Source organism: Phascolarctos cinereus, unplaced genomic scaffold (assembly GCF_003287225.1).
Source record: "Phascolarctos cinereus isolate Bilbo 61053 unplaced genomic scaffold, phaCin_HiC Scaffold_1;HRSCAF=81, whole genome shotgun sequence".
Taxonomy (NCBI): domain Eukaryota; kingdom Metazoa; phylum Chordata; class Mammalia; order Diprotodontia; family Phascolarctidae; genus Phascolarctos; species Phascolarctos cinereus.
In genome coordinates, this window is record NW_027555514.1 from 101,251,197 (window position 1) to 101,272,244 (window position 21,048).

The following is a 21,048-nucleotide window of genomic DNA, read 5'->3' on the forward strand; positions in this document are numbered from 1 at the left end:
GAAAGAAGATGTAAGTCTGGAAAGGACTGGAGAGGTATTTATTTCTTAGTATTTTCAAGTGGACTAAAAAAGAGATTTTTAATATGTTTCCCCATTGATGGGAGGGTCCCTGTGTCTGTGCAAGTTAGGGGAAGGCCTATCTTTATTGGAGCAATAAGTGGGAATGAGTTCTTCACCTTCTGTTGAGATGACTGTAAAGAATCCCAAGAGAATGAATTCATAATCTGTGTGATCCTTAGCATAATGATAAAGCTAGAGATCCTTTCTCAGAACAATGTTTTTAAATGCATAAAGTAAAATACATAGAATTATAAAGGAAAGAATTGTAAAGAAACACAGTATTAATTTTTTTAAGCCCAAAGAAACCCTCTAGAAACAATGTCACAGATGATGCATGTGCTCCCTTTGTGCTGATCTCTTCTCTGCTCTCTTCTTCTATTTCCAGCAATATTCATTGTGTGTCATAGTAGAGAGGGCATTACACCTGAAGTCAGAAAAACTTCCCTCAGATGCTTACTTACTGTGTGACCGGAAGCAAGTCATTCAATGTTCCTGTCCCTCAGTTAACTCACCTGTAAACTGGGGAAGTGGAACTTGAGGGGCCTAAGATCCCTTTCAATACTAACCCTAGGAATCCTCTGATAGACTTGAGGATAGTTGTGAGTCTATACTTTGCATCAACACTTCTTATTGTTCTTTTCACAGTGCCTTTTGTTTCTTCTAGTAGCTTTTTCTTATCTCCTTTGTTTTGTTATGATATTCTCTTTCCAAAGGCATTTCTCCTCTCTAATATGGGGTCTCTAGGTAGACTATCTATTCATTTCCTTGATTTCCCCAGCAGTGATACTTAGCTACAATATTTAGTACATTATCTTATCAGCTGAGTTATAACAATTCCTCATTTCTGGTCCATCAGGGGCCACTGATATAGTATAGTCGTGACCATTTCATTATCACAGATTGTACATGCATCCAGCAGACAACTGAATCTGTGGGCATTTTCCTTTGGTTTTTGTTTGTTTGTTTGTTTGTTTTGTTTTTAGGCAATTGGGGTTAAGTGACTTGCCCAGGGTCACACAGCTAGTAACTGTGGAGTGTTTGGTCTGAGGCCAGATTTGAACTCAGGTCCTCCTGACTTCAGGGCTGCTGCTCTACCCACTGCACCACTGAGCTGCCCCTATTTTTCTTATCATTGGCAGATTCCAATTTTCCATTTTTGGTGCCCTGGCTTCCAGTGCCTCAGACTTCCACGGTCCCAAATGGACATTACCAGGGAACTAGCAATTGCTCAATCACCTTTCTTCATTAACAAAATTATTTTTTGAAGTTTTCTACTCCTTTGGTCGTTCGATTATTTTCATAAATGCATTAAAATGTTCCCCTCCTCCCCGGAGACTTGAGTTATGTAGAGTAACGTTAACTAGTCATAGGCATTTTCCTCTTCCTCAAAATGGTGGCTTGACTCCTTCATATATTATCTCGGGCTGCTTCAGTAGCTGCTTTTAGTTCATATCATTGTATTTGAACTGGAAGATTCTGTAGTTTTCTATATATTGAGGATCCCTGACTGTATTGGTGTGAGCAGTCTGCCACATAGATTTCAGCCCCTTTGTACTTTAAGAGATGGTCTTTACAATTTCCAAAAGCCTTCACTCATCTCCTAGGGGCCACCGTACCCATGAGAAGCCTCTCTGACCTACTCCATCATCTGTACTGGGATTTAGTTAACAGATCATTGCCAAGGCCATTCTTACAATCTTTTCTGATAGGGAATATATGATATAGTTTCTGTTCTGCTAGCACAGATTTCAAGAATTCCATTTCCTATTGAGATATCAGAGTGCAACTTTGTTAGAATTGTATTAATTATTATAAAATTTAGTACAAGTGTTATTATTTATTTACCTTTTCCTTACACATTCATGATAATGGGATTCATTACTTCAAACTTATATCTCTCTTTACCGTTTATCTTGGTTTCAAATCATTACCTTTAGACTTTTAAAGTGAATCCGTATATGATTCTCTTAAACAATGCAGGTAAATTCGGTGATATTTTTATATAATGATTGGTACGACAACACAACTGATTTGGGGAGGTGACTATTTTTAATTATGAGTTGCTCAGATTCACCACTAGATGGTGGAGAAAGTTAGTAATGCCACCAGTGCGAGCAGAGCCTGTGTTCATAAAACACTGGAGTTGGAAGTGGGGACGTGTTGGAGCCAATTTGAACCTGCTCGTTACAGCTGGTTGCTCAATTTTCAGTGTGAGCATTTACACCCCAGAAATCATCAAAAGGTACAAATCGGGGCTTGATTTATTGTTTTGCTGTTGTCTAGACTAAAAAAAGTGGTGGGAAATGTTAGTAATGCAGATTAAACTTGAAAATACATGTTAAATACTTTGTTTCCTCTGGAGAACCAGCTGTTAAACATTTAACAGCACACCTCTGGTTGGAATGGACTTAAGAGTTGGCCTACCTCAAATTTCTCATTTCAAAGATGAGGCCCAGAGAGTCAAAGCAAAGATACACAGCTTGTAGCAAAAATTAGGATTAATACATGAGTTTTGAAATTGCCAATTAATGCTCCTTCCATTATGTTTCTGTATCTTTTTCCAGCAGCTTATAGCTTATTAGCCCTTGTCTCTTAGACCAGTGTTTGCAAGAAAGAATCAAAAATATAAGCACTTTTCTTAATCACTCAACTATATATTAATAAAATAGAGAATTTATCATTTCTTCCTTTTTAGGAAATTGGGGTTAAGTGACTTGCCCAGGGTCACACAACTAGTAAGTGTTAAGTGTTTGGTGTGAGGCCAGATTTGAATTCAGGTCCTCCTGACTTCAGGGCCAGTGCTTTGTCCACCACCACCCAGCTGCCCCTGATTTGTATCTAATGTAGAAAGACCCAGGCAAGTCAGGTCCCCAGAGCAAGTTTCTGTCTCTCCTCGTGGTTCCAGGGTCACCTCTATTTTGGTAAACTCTCCTCTGCAATATAAACTACCAGATATCACTATCCTAATATAATTTTCAAGTGTCGATTACTATCTCACCAATATCATGTAAGCAATTAACATCAATTAACTTTTACAAAGGGATATTTGCTGAGAAGACAGAAGAACAAAACTGTTCCTCTTCCTCCTTCCCCACTCCTACTCACTAACAAATCAAGAAACACAATCTCCATTGCCACCTTGGTCCCTAGGGAGAGTGGCCTCAAGCTTCAAGTCATGACTACAAACATCTGCAACAACTATGGGAAGCATACCCAGTAGACAACTCGCTCCCTTATTTATATAGCTCCTCAACTGAGCCATTGCTCAGCTGGATTCCATGCCTGCTCCATGGGACTATGCTCCTTGCCAGGCATATCTGGTGAATTCTAACGTGGAGTCCAGGTCCTCTGACTCTTTCATGGCTCTTCCAGCCTGTAGAGGCTCACAAGGTCATAGGCTGGTCTATTTCATCTCCAACACTCATTCACAATAGAGCAAAAAGAACAAACATGAAGAAGCAAAGAAACAGGGGTGCCGTATATTCACAGGCCACACAGTGAACCAGGTGGGGAAAGAAGGGCAGCAACACAGCTGAACTCTCCCAGCATTTCCCTCCAAATACCTTCAAAATAACACTGCAAATCAAGTCTGGAGTGGCAGAGCCTACAAAAGGTAAGGGTGAGACATTTTTCTGGCCTAACAAAACTTACACACTCCATTATGTATAGAAACCTAACTTAGCCAATAGGGAAAGAGGAGCAGAAGATAGGAGAAAGTGTTGGGAGGAGGTGATAAGAAGGAGGGCAGATTAAGGGAGGCCATGGTTAGAGGCAAAGTACACCTTTGAGGAGCAATAGGATAAAAAGAGAAGAAGAAAGAGGAAAATGGGATGGAGGGAAATGGAGTCAGTAATCATAACTGTGAATGTGAATGGGATGAGCTCACTCACAAAATGGTACTGGATAACAGAATGGATTAGAAACCAGAATCCAGCCATATGCTGTTCACAAGAGACACACCTGAAACAGAAAAACACATATAGTTAAAATAAAGGACTGGAGAAGAATCTAATATGCTTCAGCTGAATTTTTAAAAAGGCAGGAAGAGCAGTCATGATCTCAAAGCAAAAACAAGAACAGAATTAATTAAAAGAGATAATCAGGGAAACTTCATTTTGCTACACTGTACCATAGACAATCATCTTGTCACAGCAAGTTTCTCCTCAAATATATATTGAGTATAGAACTGATTCAAATGTATAAAAATAAGAGCCAGTCTCCAACTGATGAATGGTCCAAGGACATAAACAGGCAGTTTTCAAAAAAAGAAATCAAAGCTATCTATAGTTACATGAAAAAGTACTCTGAATCACTCTTGATTAGAGAAATGCAAATATAAACAAATCTAAAGTACCAGCCCACACCTATCAGAAATGACAAATGCTGGAGGGGCTGAAGGGAAAATAGGTACATTTTAAGAATTGGTGGAGCAGTGAACTAGTCCATCCATTCTGCAGAACAATTTGGAACTAGGTCAAAAGGGCCTAAAACTGTGTATACCCTTTGACTCTGCAATCCCATTACAAGGTATATATCTCAAAGTGATCGAAGAAAAAAGAAAAGGACCTATTTGTACAAACAATGTTTATAGCATCCCTTTTTGTGGGTGGCAAACATTGGAAATAAAGGGGATGCTCATCAATTGGGGAATAACTGAACAAGTGTGGCATGTGATTGCGAGGGAATACTATTGTGCTATAAGAAATGACCAGGGGGGTAGTTTCAGGAAAAAGAAAAAAAAACATGGCAAGACCTACTTGAACTGAAGCAAAATGAAGTGAGAAGAACCCGGAGATTATCGTGCACAGTGACAGCAACGTTATAATGACGATTGACTGTGAAATACTTGACTACTCCCATCAATACATGAGCCAAGACAATTCCAAAGGACTTAAATGAAAATCTAGAAAGAGAACTGATGGACTGAGTACAAATTAAAGCATAATTTTCTCACTTTTTCTTGCTGTTTTTTGAAATATGGGTAATATGGAAATGTTTTGCATAATTCACATGTTTAACTGATATATTGCTTACCTTCTTAGTGAATAGGGGAGGGGTGAGCGGGAGAGAGAGACTGTAGAACTCAAAATTTAAAAAGAAAAAAGTTTTAAATAAATAATAAATCATGCAAGGAAAAAAAGAAAATATAAGAGGCGATGAGAGGTAGAAGGTGGTCAAGAAAAAAGAATTTTGACAGCAAATCACATCATAGCTTTAGACAAGAGCTGGAAAGGTCTTTAGAAGCAATTAAGTCCAAACCACAAATTTTACAGATGAGGAAACTAAGGCACAAAGATGCCAGGTGATTTTGGCTAGAATCACACACACCCAGTAGGTGTCAGAGGTGGGACTGGAATCAAAGTCTTCCTGACGCCAAGTCTAGGATTCTATCCACTAGACCAGTGGAGTCAAACTCAAGTAGAAACAGCCTACTACACCATACATAAGCATTCCAGCAGGGCGCACGGTGACTCAGAAAAGCACATATAAACATTATTTATGTTCTGCTGTATTTTGTTGTTGTTAAATATTTTCCAGTTACATTTCAATCTGATTCAGCTGTACTCAGCGTATTGGTGCTGCATATTTAATACCTCTGTACTAGATCACAAGATATTTCTCTGGGAATTGGAAAAAATAAACCCTGGATTTACCAAGGGCAAAATAGGTAGGTAGGTGGCATGGTAGACAGAGTGATGGACCTGGAATCAAGAAATTGAATTCAAATCCATCCTCAAGCATTTAACTAGCTTTGTGACCCTGGGCAAGTCACTTAACCTCTCCCTCAATTTCATTATTTCATTGTTTGTAAAATGGGCATAATAGGAACACCCACCTCCCAGGGTTATTGTGAAGATAAAATGAGATAATATTTGTCAAGTACATCAAAAACCTTCGAATGCTATAAATGTTAGTTATTATTATTATTTTGTATATCTCACTTTACTCCACCTTATGATAATCTTTATCCAATCAGAATGAAAGCAAGGGCCATTCATTTCACCTACCCTTCACTTGGAGAAAAGAAAAAGAACAAGAAGAACAAAAAAAAATCCCCTCACAATGTTATCCCAAATAGCTTTCTAGTTGTTCTGGACTGCAGAAAGACTAGGATATAATATGTCTCTGGGAGAGCCTCAGAAACGATTCCTTCAAAATCCTGAAGCCCGAGCACACTAATATATTTTGAACAACATCTTTAAAAAAGATTTCACTAGATGTTTTTAAATGGAAACAATGAAGTGATTGCCTCCCATGCCTCCTCTAATTGGTTATGTAGTTTCACAAAAGTACTACACTAATCCACCGTTGGTGTGTCTCAGCACTATACATGCAAGAGTCTGAGAGCAGCAGTGGATGCATATTTAGAGAACCTATTTCCAATCCCATACAGCCTGCATGAGCTTAGGCGCTTCATTTAAGCTCTCTAGACCTCAATTGCATCATCTGTAAAATGGAGGCTTGAGCTACATGACTTCACAGTTCATTTTCTGCTTGACAGTTATCCTAAAATAAATCGGCTGCTCATCCATTATGCTGTCCAATCTTCACCCCCTCTTCCACTCCAAATGCTGGACCTAGTCTTCCCATTCTCTATACTGCCCCTACCAACACTATCCATATTGTGCTCCATAGGTATTGCTGAACTCAGGGGCCCTGCAAAGAATGACATTTTAGCAATGATTAATGCTACTATCAGTGATCTGGCCCCCAGTTCCAGCTGCAGTCTGAGCCCCAGAATTCCCACTCTTTCCACACCTGCTGGCCTACCCAAGGCCCCCCAGAAAAGGTTTCTGGGGGATAGGGGAGATAAATAGGGGCTGCATTTGGAATCTGGGAATCCCTGCTGAGGAAGTAACCAAAGTCCAGCCATTATGCTTTTCCAACTTTCTCTTCTCCTGGGAGTTACAGGTAAGCCTGGGCATTATTTTTATTGGTCTCTGAAAGACTTCAAATACCAGGGAGATAGGCCCTCTTCTGTTTGGGTTGTGGGAAGGGCTGTCTTACTCAGAAGTAAGGTAATGATGGGCTTGACAACTTGGCGTGGTCTTTTCACAGAATCAGTTCTTAGGGTAGCTAGGTGACTCAGTGGATAGATCACTGGCCCTGGATTCAGGAGGACCTGAGTTCAAATCCGGCCTCAGACACATAACATTTACTAGCTATGTGACCCTGGGCAAGTCACTTAACCACATTACCCAGCCAAAAAAAAAATCACTTCTTTCCTCACATAATTAATTTGGGCTTTTGTTCATGTAGGGAAGGAGTCACAAAGTGTCTCCAAAATCATGCTTAATTCTAAATTAATTTGCAATTGACTGTTGCAAAACATAGGATACATTAAAGAATCAGAATATGTATCTTCCTTATCATATCTGCTTCTCTTCGATATTGAAATAGGTGTTTAGTCCTTAAGAACGGGAAGGTGTAGGCAGTTTGCAAACATCCTGGGAATTAAAGAAGGAAGGAAATAAGCATTTATTTAGTACCTACTATGTGGCAGACACTATGCTAAGTGCTCTACAAATATTATTAACTCATTTGAACCCTGAGAGGTAGGTGCTGTTATTATCCCCATTTTACATTTGAGGAAATTGAAGCAGATCAAAGATCAGTGACTTAGGTCACTGATGTAAAGGAATTCACATTCTACCAAGTAGTGTGTATAGATAGCATGTAAGCTCCTTGGAAGCCAGGGCCATTTCTTTCTTTCTTTTCTTCTACCTTTCCACCTCTCTTTCTTTCCTTCTTTCTTTCTTTCTTTCTTTCTTTCTTTCTTTCTTGCTTGCTTGCTTGCTTGCTTGCTTGCTTGCTTGCTTTCTCCCTTTCTTCTTTAAGGCCTAACAAAAATGCCTGGCTTTTAATAAATACATATTGATTGGTTAATTGATTAATACTGGGAAACAAAATTAGATAGAGGTCAGATTGCCAAGAGCTTTGAATGCCAATTTGGGAAGTTTGGACTTTATGTATATATGAAAAGTCAATAAAAATTATTCAGCATTTGTAACGTGGCAGGGGTCAGAAAGTGATCAGAATGCAATTTTAATAATACAAGCATGAGGGAGTGTTGTTCTTCATCAGGGTGCTGACTTTGAAAATGAAAAGGAGAGGTTATATAAGAGAATATAGTACAAGTTTGTTGATTAACAAGGGGCTGGATTCGATGGCTTCTCATAGCTTTATCCAGCTAGTACATCCTAGGGTTCTATGGCTAATAGAGCTGATTTTCTGATTAAAATAGAAAGACTTTGCATTGATTTTCCCTCTAAAGAAAAGTGTGGACTCTTTGTCTAAAAGCCCTGGAAACAGTTAAGGTTAAAAAAAAAAAGCTGAGGTCAAAACCTAGATATACTTTTCACCCTGCTGACAATTTTTTTTTTATAGATAACAGTTCACATCTCTTCCTCCCAATTTAGCTGCTCTCCCACTCTACAGTGAGGGTGATGACAAGATCATTGGAGGTTATGCCTGCCTCAGACACATTGCCCACTATCAGGTGTCCCTGACAGTGAAATATCACATCTGTGGGTGGGCACTCCTCAGTAGCCAGTGGGTACTGTCTGCTGCACACTGTTATGATCCGTAAGTAACATGAATGGAAATAGGGATAAAGGTTGACCCAGCTATGCCAGCTCATCCAAGCAGCTAAAGATTGAAGCCATCCAGGGAGTGGTAGAGCAGATTCTTAGGACTCACCCATCCTGATCCTTATGTTAAAAAAAAAAAAAGGAAACAACTCTTCTTTCCATAAGAGAACTTTCACTCTGATTAAGGAGACATAATCCTCAGTTTCAGGCAAACCAATCTCATAGAGATCTATAAAAATGGTCATCAATAATAATGTTGCTAATGGTGATCATCATAATAATATTTATATAGCACTGTTTAGAGAGCACAACATATGTGTATGTACATATGTATCCATAGATGCGTGTATGTATATATACACATATGCATATATATGAGTATATACATACAGATTTAAAAAATTTCATCTGATTCCCACAATATCCCTGACAGGTATTATAGCATCATCCCTCAAGTGAGGATGAGGAAGAAATTAGGAAACCCAGACTCAGAGAGGGCAAGTTGCTTGCTCAAAGTCCCAAAGCTAAAACAAGATTCACACAAACAGAAAACATATATTATTTTCAAGGAATTATACAGACAACTGCTGATGTAAATGCCAAAAAGGTAAACAGTAGCGATGTTAGCAAAGAGTAGCATTTCTAACAAGCTTCTTCTCTTCTCTAGCCACATCCAAGTGACACTGGGGGGACGCAATATTTCATCAAGCGAGGAGATGGAACAGTTCATTGCTGCAGCCAACTTTGTCCTGCACCCTACCTATGATGATTCGACAATAGACAATGACATCACGCTGATCAAGCTGGCCACCCCGTCACCTTTGATGACAGAGTGGTTCCCAGGAGTCTGCCCTCTTCCTGTGCTCAGGATGAAGATAATTGTCTGATCTCTAGTTGGGGCAATACCATGAGCCAGGGCTGTAATTTGACACAGGGTTGGGAACTGAGGATGTCAACAGAGAGGAGGTGTTAGGGGGTTTAGTGGGTCTCTATCATACCACCAATGGAATAATTTCTATTGGAAGTAAGCTGGCTGATTTGAATAACTTCAAAGCAGGACAGAAACAAGTCTGATGAATAAATGTCGTTGTGAGCTGAACATATAAATGTCAGGAGAAGTCAAATAAGTGATTGGAATGGGACAGGGCTAATTAGTGAAGGGTCCCTAAAGAAAGTGAGTGAAGGTTTTAATATGAAAGACAGGAAGGATGATAAAAAAAAAAGTAAAAAGGATAGGTTTGGGGAATAACATATGTAAAGGCTTAGTGACAGGTATAAATGTTGTATATGGGCACAATAAGGAGAATACATGATCAGAAGAAAGTGTCCTTGTTCAGCTGGAGAAGGTTTCTGGGGAAGTCGGTATTAAGGACAGAAGAGGCAAAGGCTACTTAATGAGGTCATTAGCCATTAGAATCATCCCAACTCTGCCTCCATTAAGCAAATCATTAATCTTTCTGGGTGTTGGTTTCATCATTTGTAAAATGTAGAAATGAGACTAAATGACTTCTGAGCTCCCTTACAACTCCAAATATGGGATTCTGTGACTTCCAAAGTCGATACAACAAAAAGAAGTTGAGAGTAATTCTCCAAGGTGGAAAAGGGATAAGAAAATGAGATAAAAATTCTCATTAAATATCAGGCTAGTCCTATGGCCATCAGTAGGGTGATTTTCCATTGTCAGAGAAATAAAAGTGGAACCCTCCAGACAGTATCGAGGAAATATGTGCAGGAGGGTCAGGGTGGGACCTATGCAAAATTGTAAAGGATATGGAGTTTGCCTTCATTGTCTTCTCCCCTCAAGGAGCCCCCAGCTGCCCAATACATGCTACACTCTTCTAGAGGCTGATATATCTAGACCCTCATCTATGGCCCTGAGGGGTAGTCCTGCCCTTTCTAGATTTGGCTTCTATCTCTTTCCCCCTTTCTCTGGCAGGCAGGGTTCAGCTCTTAGTAAACAGACAGCTGGAAAACATCCAAGAAACCAGTTCCCAGAGAGGTGTTAATGACAGACCTATTCCAGGAGTATGTGTATGCTCATAGAGGGAAGGCAGAAATCCAAAGAAATGCATCTCTTATGGTAGAATTTCAGCTCTGTGGAAAAGGACTGAGAGAGAGAGATTAGGTATAGAGAGGATCTTCCCAGAGCCACTCCATTCAAGACACTTACTCAATCTGTCCTTAAGAACTTTTCTGCCTAGAGCCAGCCTCAGAGAGAATCTGTGCTCCTTGACGGGGAAGGAAAAGGAGTTTTGAGCCCTAGTTGCTTTGACCTGATGGTCTGGCATCCTGAGTTTGTGCTAGTCCAGTTCTTGCAAGGTGTTGCTAAAGACAGAAACAGTGCTAGGTGAGTAATAAATTCACAGACTTTAATCACTGTTTCCCCCCAAGGGAATTCTCCTGACCTACTGCAGTGTCTGGACATCCCTGTTCTCTCTGAGGACGTCTGCCAAGGTTCCTATCCTGGTCCTATCACAAGCAATATGTTTTGTGCCGGCTTTTTGGATGGAGGCAAAGATGCCTGCCAGGCAACTGCGTGTACCATATCACTCCTCTCTATCTCCATACCTTCCTCACAACCAGAATCTGCTTACTCAGCAAGAAGCCTTAAAGACCAAAGATCAGGCTAATGTTCAACACTATGATGAACCAGATGGTCAAAGGGCCAGCTGAAGGCTACATGGACTCAAGATCACTGGTCTGGATGACTTGGTTCAAACTCTCTGGGCAAAACATGAATGTGCTCAAGCAGTTGGGGTCACTGTGAACCTGTGCAATAGGGCAAGAGCAGAGTTAAACCTTGATCTGAGGGTCACATGTATTGTCTACATCTTCTACAGGGCAGTGTCAGGCATCAATCAGCCAACAAGTATTTATTAAGCACATACTATGTGCCAGGCACTGGATACACAAAAGGAGGAAAATGGTTCTGTTGGGGTGCTTGGGTGCTTATGTTTGGGTGCTTGTACTTGGGCCCCAATTTCTCCCTAGCCTCAGAAACACTGTCCCTTGATAATCATTTAAGATCAATTGAACCCCAATAAGGGCCAAAAACCTAAATTAATCTTTTTCTCTCTGAGTGAACTAAAAACACCCCTTCCTGTGCAGCAAATTCCAGGACCAGATAGAGCTGATCAGTATTCTTCCTGTTTGTTATCACTGGGCCCAGGATCTCTGGGACTCTCTTGAATAATGGGATTTTTCTTATCTTGAGTTTCAATTGAGAACTGACCACTCTTTAACTACTCCATAATCCCACCCTGAATCCCCTAGTTAGCATATTTGACACATGTTTTATTGCATTTTATCCTATATAAACTTTACCTGCACCTCTCTAAGGTTGCAGGATCCTTTAAGAATCCTTGCCCGCTGAAAAGCATAACAATAAATCTTTGCCACCTTGAATTAAAGAATGCTTGAGTCTGTGAATTCCTTCCAGACTGCCCGTCCTGTACTCCGGTCTTTGAGGGGTCACAACTTCTCAACCTCTCAGCCCGCAACATTTATGGCACCCAACGCAGGGCTAGTCTGAAGTCTCAAGCCTTCTTTGACTCAAGGTAAGCCTCCCCCCTCCTCTCGCCCTGTAGTTGGGTCGTCCCTCAAGCACCTAGGAAGGCTTGCTGGGGCTGGGTCGAGCCTGCAACAGGCTCTAGCGGATTTTCCTCTTGACAAGGGACGCCTTGTTGGGAACTTCCGCGGGGTTTTCCTCCCTCACCAGGACGCTGGTCGAGGAGAGTAGACTACAGGAGCAAGTCCTTCTTCTTTTTTTTTTTTTTTTAAGGCTTATAGGCAAAGAGGATGGGCAATCTCCCTCTACACCTTGAGATTCGCCCCTAGGTTGTCTTTTATAACTGGAGAAAGCTCATTCTCCAAAACCTTAAGAAAAATTTTTTGCCTGGTCTCCATAAGATCTGGAGAATCATGAAAAATTGTCTGTTTTGTGCAGGGGAAGTCTCTTTGAATTTTTGGATTATCCCTGTCATTACTGTATATCTGTTCTGTTTGTCTGTGTGGTGTGTAATCTGAAACCCTTTGCAGCCAGGGCTGTAGCTGGACTCTGGAATGCCGTTTGTTTTCTTCTTTCTCTCCCTCCCTGATAACAGCAGCTTCAGAGGAGTGGGTGGATAAGAAAGAGAGAAAAATACTTTATTATTTAGGTTACATAATTGGTAAATAGCAAGTTAAGAAGGATCCTCGAAGTGTCAGGTCAGAATTAGAAAGACGTGTGCAGTTTTAAAGGGACTTTAATCAAAGTCCATCAGAGGGATAATTAGGTAGAAGGAAGGCAAGAAAGTTTAAGCATGTAGGAGAGAGGAGTATGTGTAGAAAGCTTAAGGAAGGTATAATTTATTTACACAGTGTGAATAGAGGTTTGAGAGTAAAAAGGTTTTGAAACTTTTGGAGAATTGTTAAAAAAAATTCTTTCTCCTTCTCTCTCTTTACATTCCAACCTTGGCCAAGTTGTTAAATGTGGAAGAGAGAAAGGTGAGGAAAGAAGAGGTGAATCTTTTCCCAATCTTTTCTGCCTCTCATAAAAAAGTTTTTGTGTACCAGAACACAACCAAAAGGTAATTTAATTCATTCTGGTAATATTTCAAATGAAATGTGATGCTCTTAATTTAATGCTTAAGTCAGAATTTATTATACTGTTTGGAAGTAAAGTAAATTGGGAAAATGTATGGATCTGAAATTTGCTAACTGGGTGACATTAAGCAAGTTACCTCAGTTTATCTCACATGATTGGAAGGTACCTAACACAATGCCTGGTAGAGGGCAGACACTATAAATGTTAACTACTGTTATTAGTTCCTTAATTAGATGTGACCAGTATGCAATGTCAATGGTGAAGAGATGCCTGATTTTCTTTGTAAGGAAATTTGGAAATGCATTCAACAGAATTGGAGTCATCAGATTGGTAAACTTTTGTATTGTTTTGTCAAGCAGTTTTTCATAATTTGGATGTTATTAAAGTGTGAACTTAGAGAAACTACAGTGGGAAAACTGCAAAACCAGTTATATTATTTTGTCAGCCCTGCTAACCCTGTCCTATAATGTTTTATAACTGTCATTTAGTAAACTAGGTACTTCCACCTTTACCTGTAATTAAAGAAGGGCTTATAGCTAAAACAATTTGACTATCACTTATGAAAGTTATAAGATTGTTAACTAAGTTATTTGAAGTTACTGTTTTAATGTTAAAACCTAGAATTGTTAATTGATTACTGTGTGAAAAGGTGGGGATTGGGTAAAAGCCTTATCCAGATCAGTTCTGCCTATTCAAAACAGTCCTCTTTGGGATAAAGTCGGCAGGCAGGGCACCAGGATTAGCCCCTCCCTGGGGTATAAGGCAATTCCCCTTATTTTGTAAACCCCAAGGTCCCTGGAAAAAATCTGTGTGGGCAAGTCATCTGCTCTGAGAGTTCCTAAACAATGAACTTGACTTGCTGAGAAGTTGCAAGTTTATGTACAGTAGATAGAAATGATTTCTAATGATTGGCTTTACACCAGGACAAGTTTAATTTGAGAAAGAAAGATGTTAAGTGAAATCTCTTATGTATGTGAGTCCTGGTAAATCTTTATTGCTTATTGCAACTCCATGGGAGTAAAATTAACTGTATCTGGCTTTAAGCTGTGATTAGTGAAACTTGCTGTTTGAGGTAAAAGGCTCTTGGGACTATAACTAATTTTGTTTTGAGTTTGAATTTGGTATATTGTCTGCATTAAATCAGTATCAGAAATGCCACAAGCTACTCAGAACAGGTGGATGTCTGCATCTGGGAAAAAGCTGTGAGGACAATCTTAGCCTCAATCTAGGATGGGATCCTCCTGGCTCAGTTTCCCCATTGTGTTCCTTTGAGAAGGAATGTTTCCCACCTGACTATTCCTGAGTCTGGCTATGATGTGGAATTGATACTGCATGATTGGAGAACTGTAACTGTTATCTGAATTCAAACAGAGCTAAGGATTTCTATCCTGTCATATTTGGATGTCACATGTCCCTGCCTTTTCCTTTTATGGTAGATTTCTCTGATCAGAGCAAGTGGTCAGTAAAAGACATCAGCACAATATAAGTATGTGAGATCTTGCTGTTTTGATCTGAATTTGTAAGTCATCCCATGGCCTAAGTATAAAATTAGTGTTTGAATTTATCATATGTAAAAGATTCAATTTCTGGTGTGTAATTAGAGAAGGATAAACAAGCTTGAACAAGATTGTGTATCTATTCAGTTGTGAGGTTAAAGTTAGGAACCTCTTTTGTTTAAGGCAGTTTTTGCAAGAGCCCCCTCCCCAATGTAACCACCTCAGAGGTCTTTGCCACCCCTTTTGTACTGGCCACTCCTTTTTAGGAAAATTTTTCTATCTCAACATCCTGTTTCTCAACAGGGAATTATTCCCTTGCTTGGGAGACAAGTTCTATGGCCACTATACAGGTAAAGGCCCTTGCCAGGGGAGGGATTGTAAACGTCTCTGCTGGTCTCTTGACTTGCACCACCTGTAATGATGCCTCAGTGATGTGTCCCCAGAACTTTACCTCTGCCAGCCGTACCACCTGTTCTGAGGGAACACTCCCTACTTGCACCTATGACCAAATTCTCCAGCCACTCTCCTAGTAGGTATTTCTATTTAACCTTCTCTTCCTAGTTGACACACAATGTTACTGCCCCCTTCTAGCTGTAACACTCTTATTGATCTTTTGAAAGTTTCTCTCTTACCTGTAATATTGGCATGTAATCATACTGATCCATGGGGCATCCATGCTCAGTATCTTTTATAAACAGGTCCCAACTGTACCCCTAAAGGATAATCCTTCCTTTGTGGGATGGGTGGGCCAGATGGTGAGGATTCTGGGGAATAAGTAAAGCAAAATGCCACTACTTGGCAGGACCCCAGGACTGTTGTTCTGGCCACCCACTGTTTAACACTTTATAAGGATTTTGGTGTGTGCTCCCTGAGATGTTTGGCACCACCTCTGACCATTTTCAATATTACTATACCCAACACCTCCACTCTAACAAGAGTGAAGCATGGGTTCTGGGACAATGTTCTCCAGTACCTTAAAAGGGAACACAGTATCTCATGCCTTGGTATGGACATTTACAACATGAGTTCATTCTTTCAAACCTGACAGGGACCATTCACCAATTGGCAAATGACGCAGCTTATAGTCTCTGGGACATTCAGCAGCCTCTGGATTCCCTGGCAAATGTGGTCCTGGATAATCAGATAGCTTTAGATTATCTACTTGCTTAGTGGAGGTATCTGTGCACTGGCTAACACCTCCTGCTGTATGTATTATTAACAACTCTCAATAGGTGGAGCTCAGTAGGACTAGAGAAAGTCACCTGGATGTGAGACATTCATGAAAACCTTAGTAGTACACCAGGACATCCTCTTCTTGGGGATCCTGGCTTCTTTCTATGTTAACTACTATTCTTGTCACACTCCTGATTATATTCCTTTTACTTCTTTTTGGCCACTGTCTGCTTAATCTCCTTGCCAGATTAGAATCCTCTAGGCTCAGTGCCCTCCACTTGCGGATGACTGCTCAGACTGGGTCCCAGCATCTGTCTCAGACCTCAACCCATCACCCCTTGGATCTGGCATCAGCCAAGTTCCAGACACTGGCTAGAGAACTGACTCCTTGAACAGAGGGACCCCAGGAGGCAGGGACAGCTCTAGTCCCAAACCCAGCAGGAAGCAGTTTCAGAAGCTGACACCATCGTTCCTAACCCCAAAAGATTTTGGGTCCCATCTGTTTAAGGGGGGAATGTTGGGGTGCTTGGGTGCTTATGCTTGGGTGCTTATGTTTGGGTTCTTGTACTTGGGCCCCAATTTCTCCCTAGCCTCAGAAACACTGTCCCTTGATAATCATTTAAGATCAATTGAACCCCAATAAGGGCCAAAAACCTAAATTACTCTTTTTCTCTCTGAGTGGACTAAAAACACCCCTTCCTGTGCAGCAAATTCCAGGACCAGATAGAGCTGATCAGTATTCTTCCTGTTTGTTATCACTGGGCCCAGGATCTCTGGGATTCTCTTGAATAATGGGATTTTTCTTATCTTCAGTTTCAATTGAGAACTGACCACTCCTTAACTACTTCCTAATCCCACCCTGAATCCCCTAGTTAGCATATTTGACACATGTTTTATTGCTTTTTATCTTATATAAACTTTACCTGCACCTCTCTAAGGTTGCAGGATCCTTTAAGAATCCTTGCCCGCTGAAAAGCATAACAATAAATCTTTGCCACCTTGAATTAAAGAATGCTTGAGTCTGTGAATTCCTTCCAGATGGCCCGCCCTGTGCTCCGGTCTTTGAGGGGTCACAATCTCTCAACCTCTCAGCCCTCAACAGTTCCTGCCTCCAGGGAGCTTAATGAGGGAAACAGCATACAAATAACCATGGAGTAAATGGAAGGTGATCTCAGAAGTGGGGCAGCTGGGTGGCCCAGTGGATGACCCCAGTTCAAATTTGACCTCAGACACTTGCTAGCTGTATGAGCCTAGGCAAGTCACTCAATCCTAAATGCCTCGCTTTCCTTATCTGTCAAATAAGTTGGAAAAGGAAATGGCAAACCACTCCAGTATCTTTGCCAAGAAAACCTCAAATGCAGTCACAGAGTCAGTCACAATTGAAAAATGACTAAGCAAAAACAAAAATCTCAGAGAGAGGCCACTAACAATGGGGACCTCCTGCAGAAGACGTGATTTGAGCTGAATCTGGAAGGAACTGAAAGAAACCAGGAAGCAAAGGTAGGGGGAGCAGAGCATTCTAGGCCTGAAGAATGGAGACGTTGCATCTGAGGAACAACTAGGCCAGTGTAGCTGAATTATAAGGTGTATATAAGGGAGGAAAATATGACAAGACGAGAAAGCTAAAAAAAAAACAGGTCAGAATGTGAAGGACTTTAAATGGCAAACAGAGGAATTTGTATTTTATCCTGGAGGTAATAGGGAGGCACTGGAGCTCACTGAAGAGGATGGGGGCGGGGGGAATGGTGGCATGGTCAGACTTGCATTTTACATCAAAGGTTTAAAATAGCAGAGCTTTCTGAAGTATGTCCTTGTATTCTGAAGCATAAAATATCCAAAAGAGGCCTGCGAAGACATAAATAGGGTGATGCAATCAGAGCTTTGCTACAAGAAATTCTATTCCTTCAAGAGCTATCCACAGCTTATTATCTAGTTAGGATGATTTGTTAAATGGGGAAAGTATCAGATGGAACTTGCTTCACTCTCTGCCTAGTCGTGACACCCCAGGTGAGCTCTCCCACCCTGACCTTGAATCAGCCTCACTATATTTCAGAGTTGCTGAATTCCCTCTCCTCCATTTAATTTTCCTTTCCTTGCAGGATGCTTTTTATAACTGTTTTAATGAAAAATGTTAGTTACTGTTTTTGGTACATGACACTAATTTCTTTAATTGTCACTGGCATAGGCCAAATACACTTGCTCAGTTTTGCCCCACCTGGAGAGTCTCTCTGTATTTAAAAAATCCCCAGTAGTCTTTTTTTCTTTTGAGGCAATTGGGGTTAAGTGACTCGCCCAAGGTCACACAGCTACTATCTAAGGCCAGGTGTGAAGCCAGATCCTCTTGACTCAGAGCTGGTAGCTGTATCCACTATTGCACCTAGCTGCCCATCCTCACTAGTCTTTGACAAGTCTCCTCCACTATCATTATCTGCTACAGAGAGCACTTTCTCTGGATGGGCAGGGGAGTTTTGGGGGTATTCAAATATTTGAGGGGCTGAGGCCCTCTGTTCCTGTCTTCCTCTTCATCATTGCTCTTGTCCTTCAGTGGTCAGGTAAGGGTCCAAATCAAAGGGACTCTGACACTTTGGAAAAAGTAGATGAGTTAGAATTATGAGTGAGAACTCTCTTGGCTCCTTCAGCTGCATATTTTAGGAAGCTCTGGGTCAGAGATTGGAGTGAAATGTTAAGCCTTTGATGAAAAGTTCAGGTCTGCCCATATCACCTCCCTTACTCAGTAAGCTTAAAGGGCTCCCTATAACCTCCAGAATAAAATAGAAAATCCTCTGCTTGATATTTAAAGCCCTTCACAACCTGACCCCTTTTCACCTTTCTAATCTTACAACCTTACTCACCTTCACACACTCTGTAACTGAGTACACTGGTTTACTTTGTGTTCCTCAGATGCAACATTCCATTTCCTGACCCCCAAGCCTAGAATGCTCTGCCTTCTTACCTTAGTCTTCTAATTTCCCTCAGTTGCTTCAAAATTCAGTTCAAAACCCTGTAGTGAGTAGGAGGGATGGTAAGATTGATGTATGTTTATATAAAAAGAGTCACTCCTCCCATACAGAAGAGCAGAACATAGAGCTGGAAAGGAACTTTGAAATCTTCTGGTCAAACCCTTTCGTTTTATAGACAAGGAAAATGTGGCCCATGAAGGTGCCTCCTGCCATAAATATGTTTTTTCGCTGTCTGGTGATGAAAGAGTAACAGATCAGGGGATTATGGTGGACAGAAGGTTCATGTTAATGTGACCCTCATGCCCCTAGAATCCCCCAAAGGACCATTAATCTTTTGAGAGGCCCTGGGATCATCAGGGACTGGGGATATCAGGAAATTAATCTAATCTCTACTTCTCCCTTTGGTAGCAAGATTCAGGTGGCTCCATGGTTTGCAATGGGGAACTCCAAGGTGTGGTATCCTGGGGCAATGGCTACGCCCTGAAGAATTTCCCTACAGTCTACACCAAGGTCTGCAATTACATAGACTGGATCCACAAGGTCACCAGTGAGGATTGAATTATCAGAGTCCCCTGTGCTCCTGGAGAACCCAATCCCTCCACTCTTCTCCATTTACATACCAATATCTCCTTTATTCCAACCACTTATTTCTCCCTAATACTTCCTGATGGGGGTGTGGCCCAAACCAAGATTCTAGCCCCTTGCCCCAAAGGGAATCTGGCTCCCACTTCTCTGCAGACCCCAGCTCCTCATCTCCCTTTGAAAGCCTTAACCCCACCTTTTGGCCTTACTCAGATGCCTTCCAGTTCCCTTCATTACAGGCCCCATAAAACACTTAAACTTTCAGGGTCCTTATGGACTCCCCTTATCTCCCTTTGACAGATGCCTTCCTGTTCCCTCCATTAGCTATTCCCATTGTCTATTCAACCTCTCAGACCTCCCCAATTAGAATTCTTACCTAGAAGCTTTTCCCGGACCCCTTCTCTGACCCCCCAAAGTTACTTTAATATTTAAGATCCACCCTGGGCCCCATTCAGACGCTGAGAATCTCAGGCCCAAGAGGCTGAGATTATTTCATGGCCCAGCAGGCATCATCTGGCCTATGTGATTTATCACTAATAAACTTTTCCTGTGGCTGGAATAAGACATGAGTTGAATTCATTCAGGCAGGGCCTGGCGCCACAATCTTGGGGTTCCAGCACCCCAAAGTCCTAGACCTCTTCACTTTCTCACCTACTTGTCTTACCCACTTCTACACCAATAAATCTCCTACACTGCTCGACCACGTCCTAGCTCATGTAAAATTTCAACATAAACTTTGATTTTATACATTCTCTCTGTGACTGTGACTCTGTATCTGCTAAGAATGCTACCACCTCTTTGCCATCTCTTCTCTGGCCTCATCCAAGCAACATGACCCTTGGCAACCTCAAGGCAAAATGGGAGGTGGTGGGGGTGGTAGAAAAAGCCCTCCTGTGGTAAATGAAGAGATCAGCTCCACCACACAGGTAAATCACCTGATTTGGAGGCTTCTATGTCTATCAGAAAGTTAAGGCAGAGAGGGGAGGTGATTACCAGAAGAAAAATCTTTTTTTTTTTGGGGGGGGGGAAGTTCTTAAGACTAGAGTGGCAATAAGACAAAGAAAAGACCAAGATAGGCTACTTCCAGACAATCAGGCATTTAATTCAATTGAACAGATACTTATTAAGCACCTACTGTGTGCAAGGTACTGTGCTACCACTAGGGTTATGAAGATAAAAATGAAACAGTCCCCTGTGGAGGATGTTGTGCTGTGAATCAATGCTTCACCCTGGATAAAAATGATTTCCCTGTTTCAAAAGTCTTTCTGCCGCTGTGGCTAGGGTGACATCTTTTTTGTGAACTGTTAAGTGGATCAGGCTTGCTTCATTGCATTCTTATTTCTGACCCAAACTACCACCGGGTGACTAACCTGAGTGAAACTATTCCTGTAATACCTGTGGTTTAGGAATATTAATTGGTGACTATGTGGAGAGGCTAGAGGTAGGTGTGTCAATCAGGAAACTTTTGAACATTCTCTCTGTGACTGTGACTGTTCACAGGTGAGAGTTTGTGGGTCTGAATGAGAATAATAACCATATGAGTAGAGAGGAAGGGACAGATACAAGAAATGCTTTGTAGCTGTAGAATCTAAAAAGCCAGG

At 41.1% G+C, this 21,048-nt stretch overlaps 1 pseudogene; it reads left to right on the forward strand.

The window, feature by feature from the left end:
* Nucleotides 1-163: 163 nt before the first annotated feature.
* LOC110216166 (trypsin-like) lies at nt 164-20,153 on the forward strand (annotated as a pseudogene).
* The last annotated feature ends 895 nt before the right edge of the window (nt 20,154-21,048 follow it).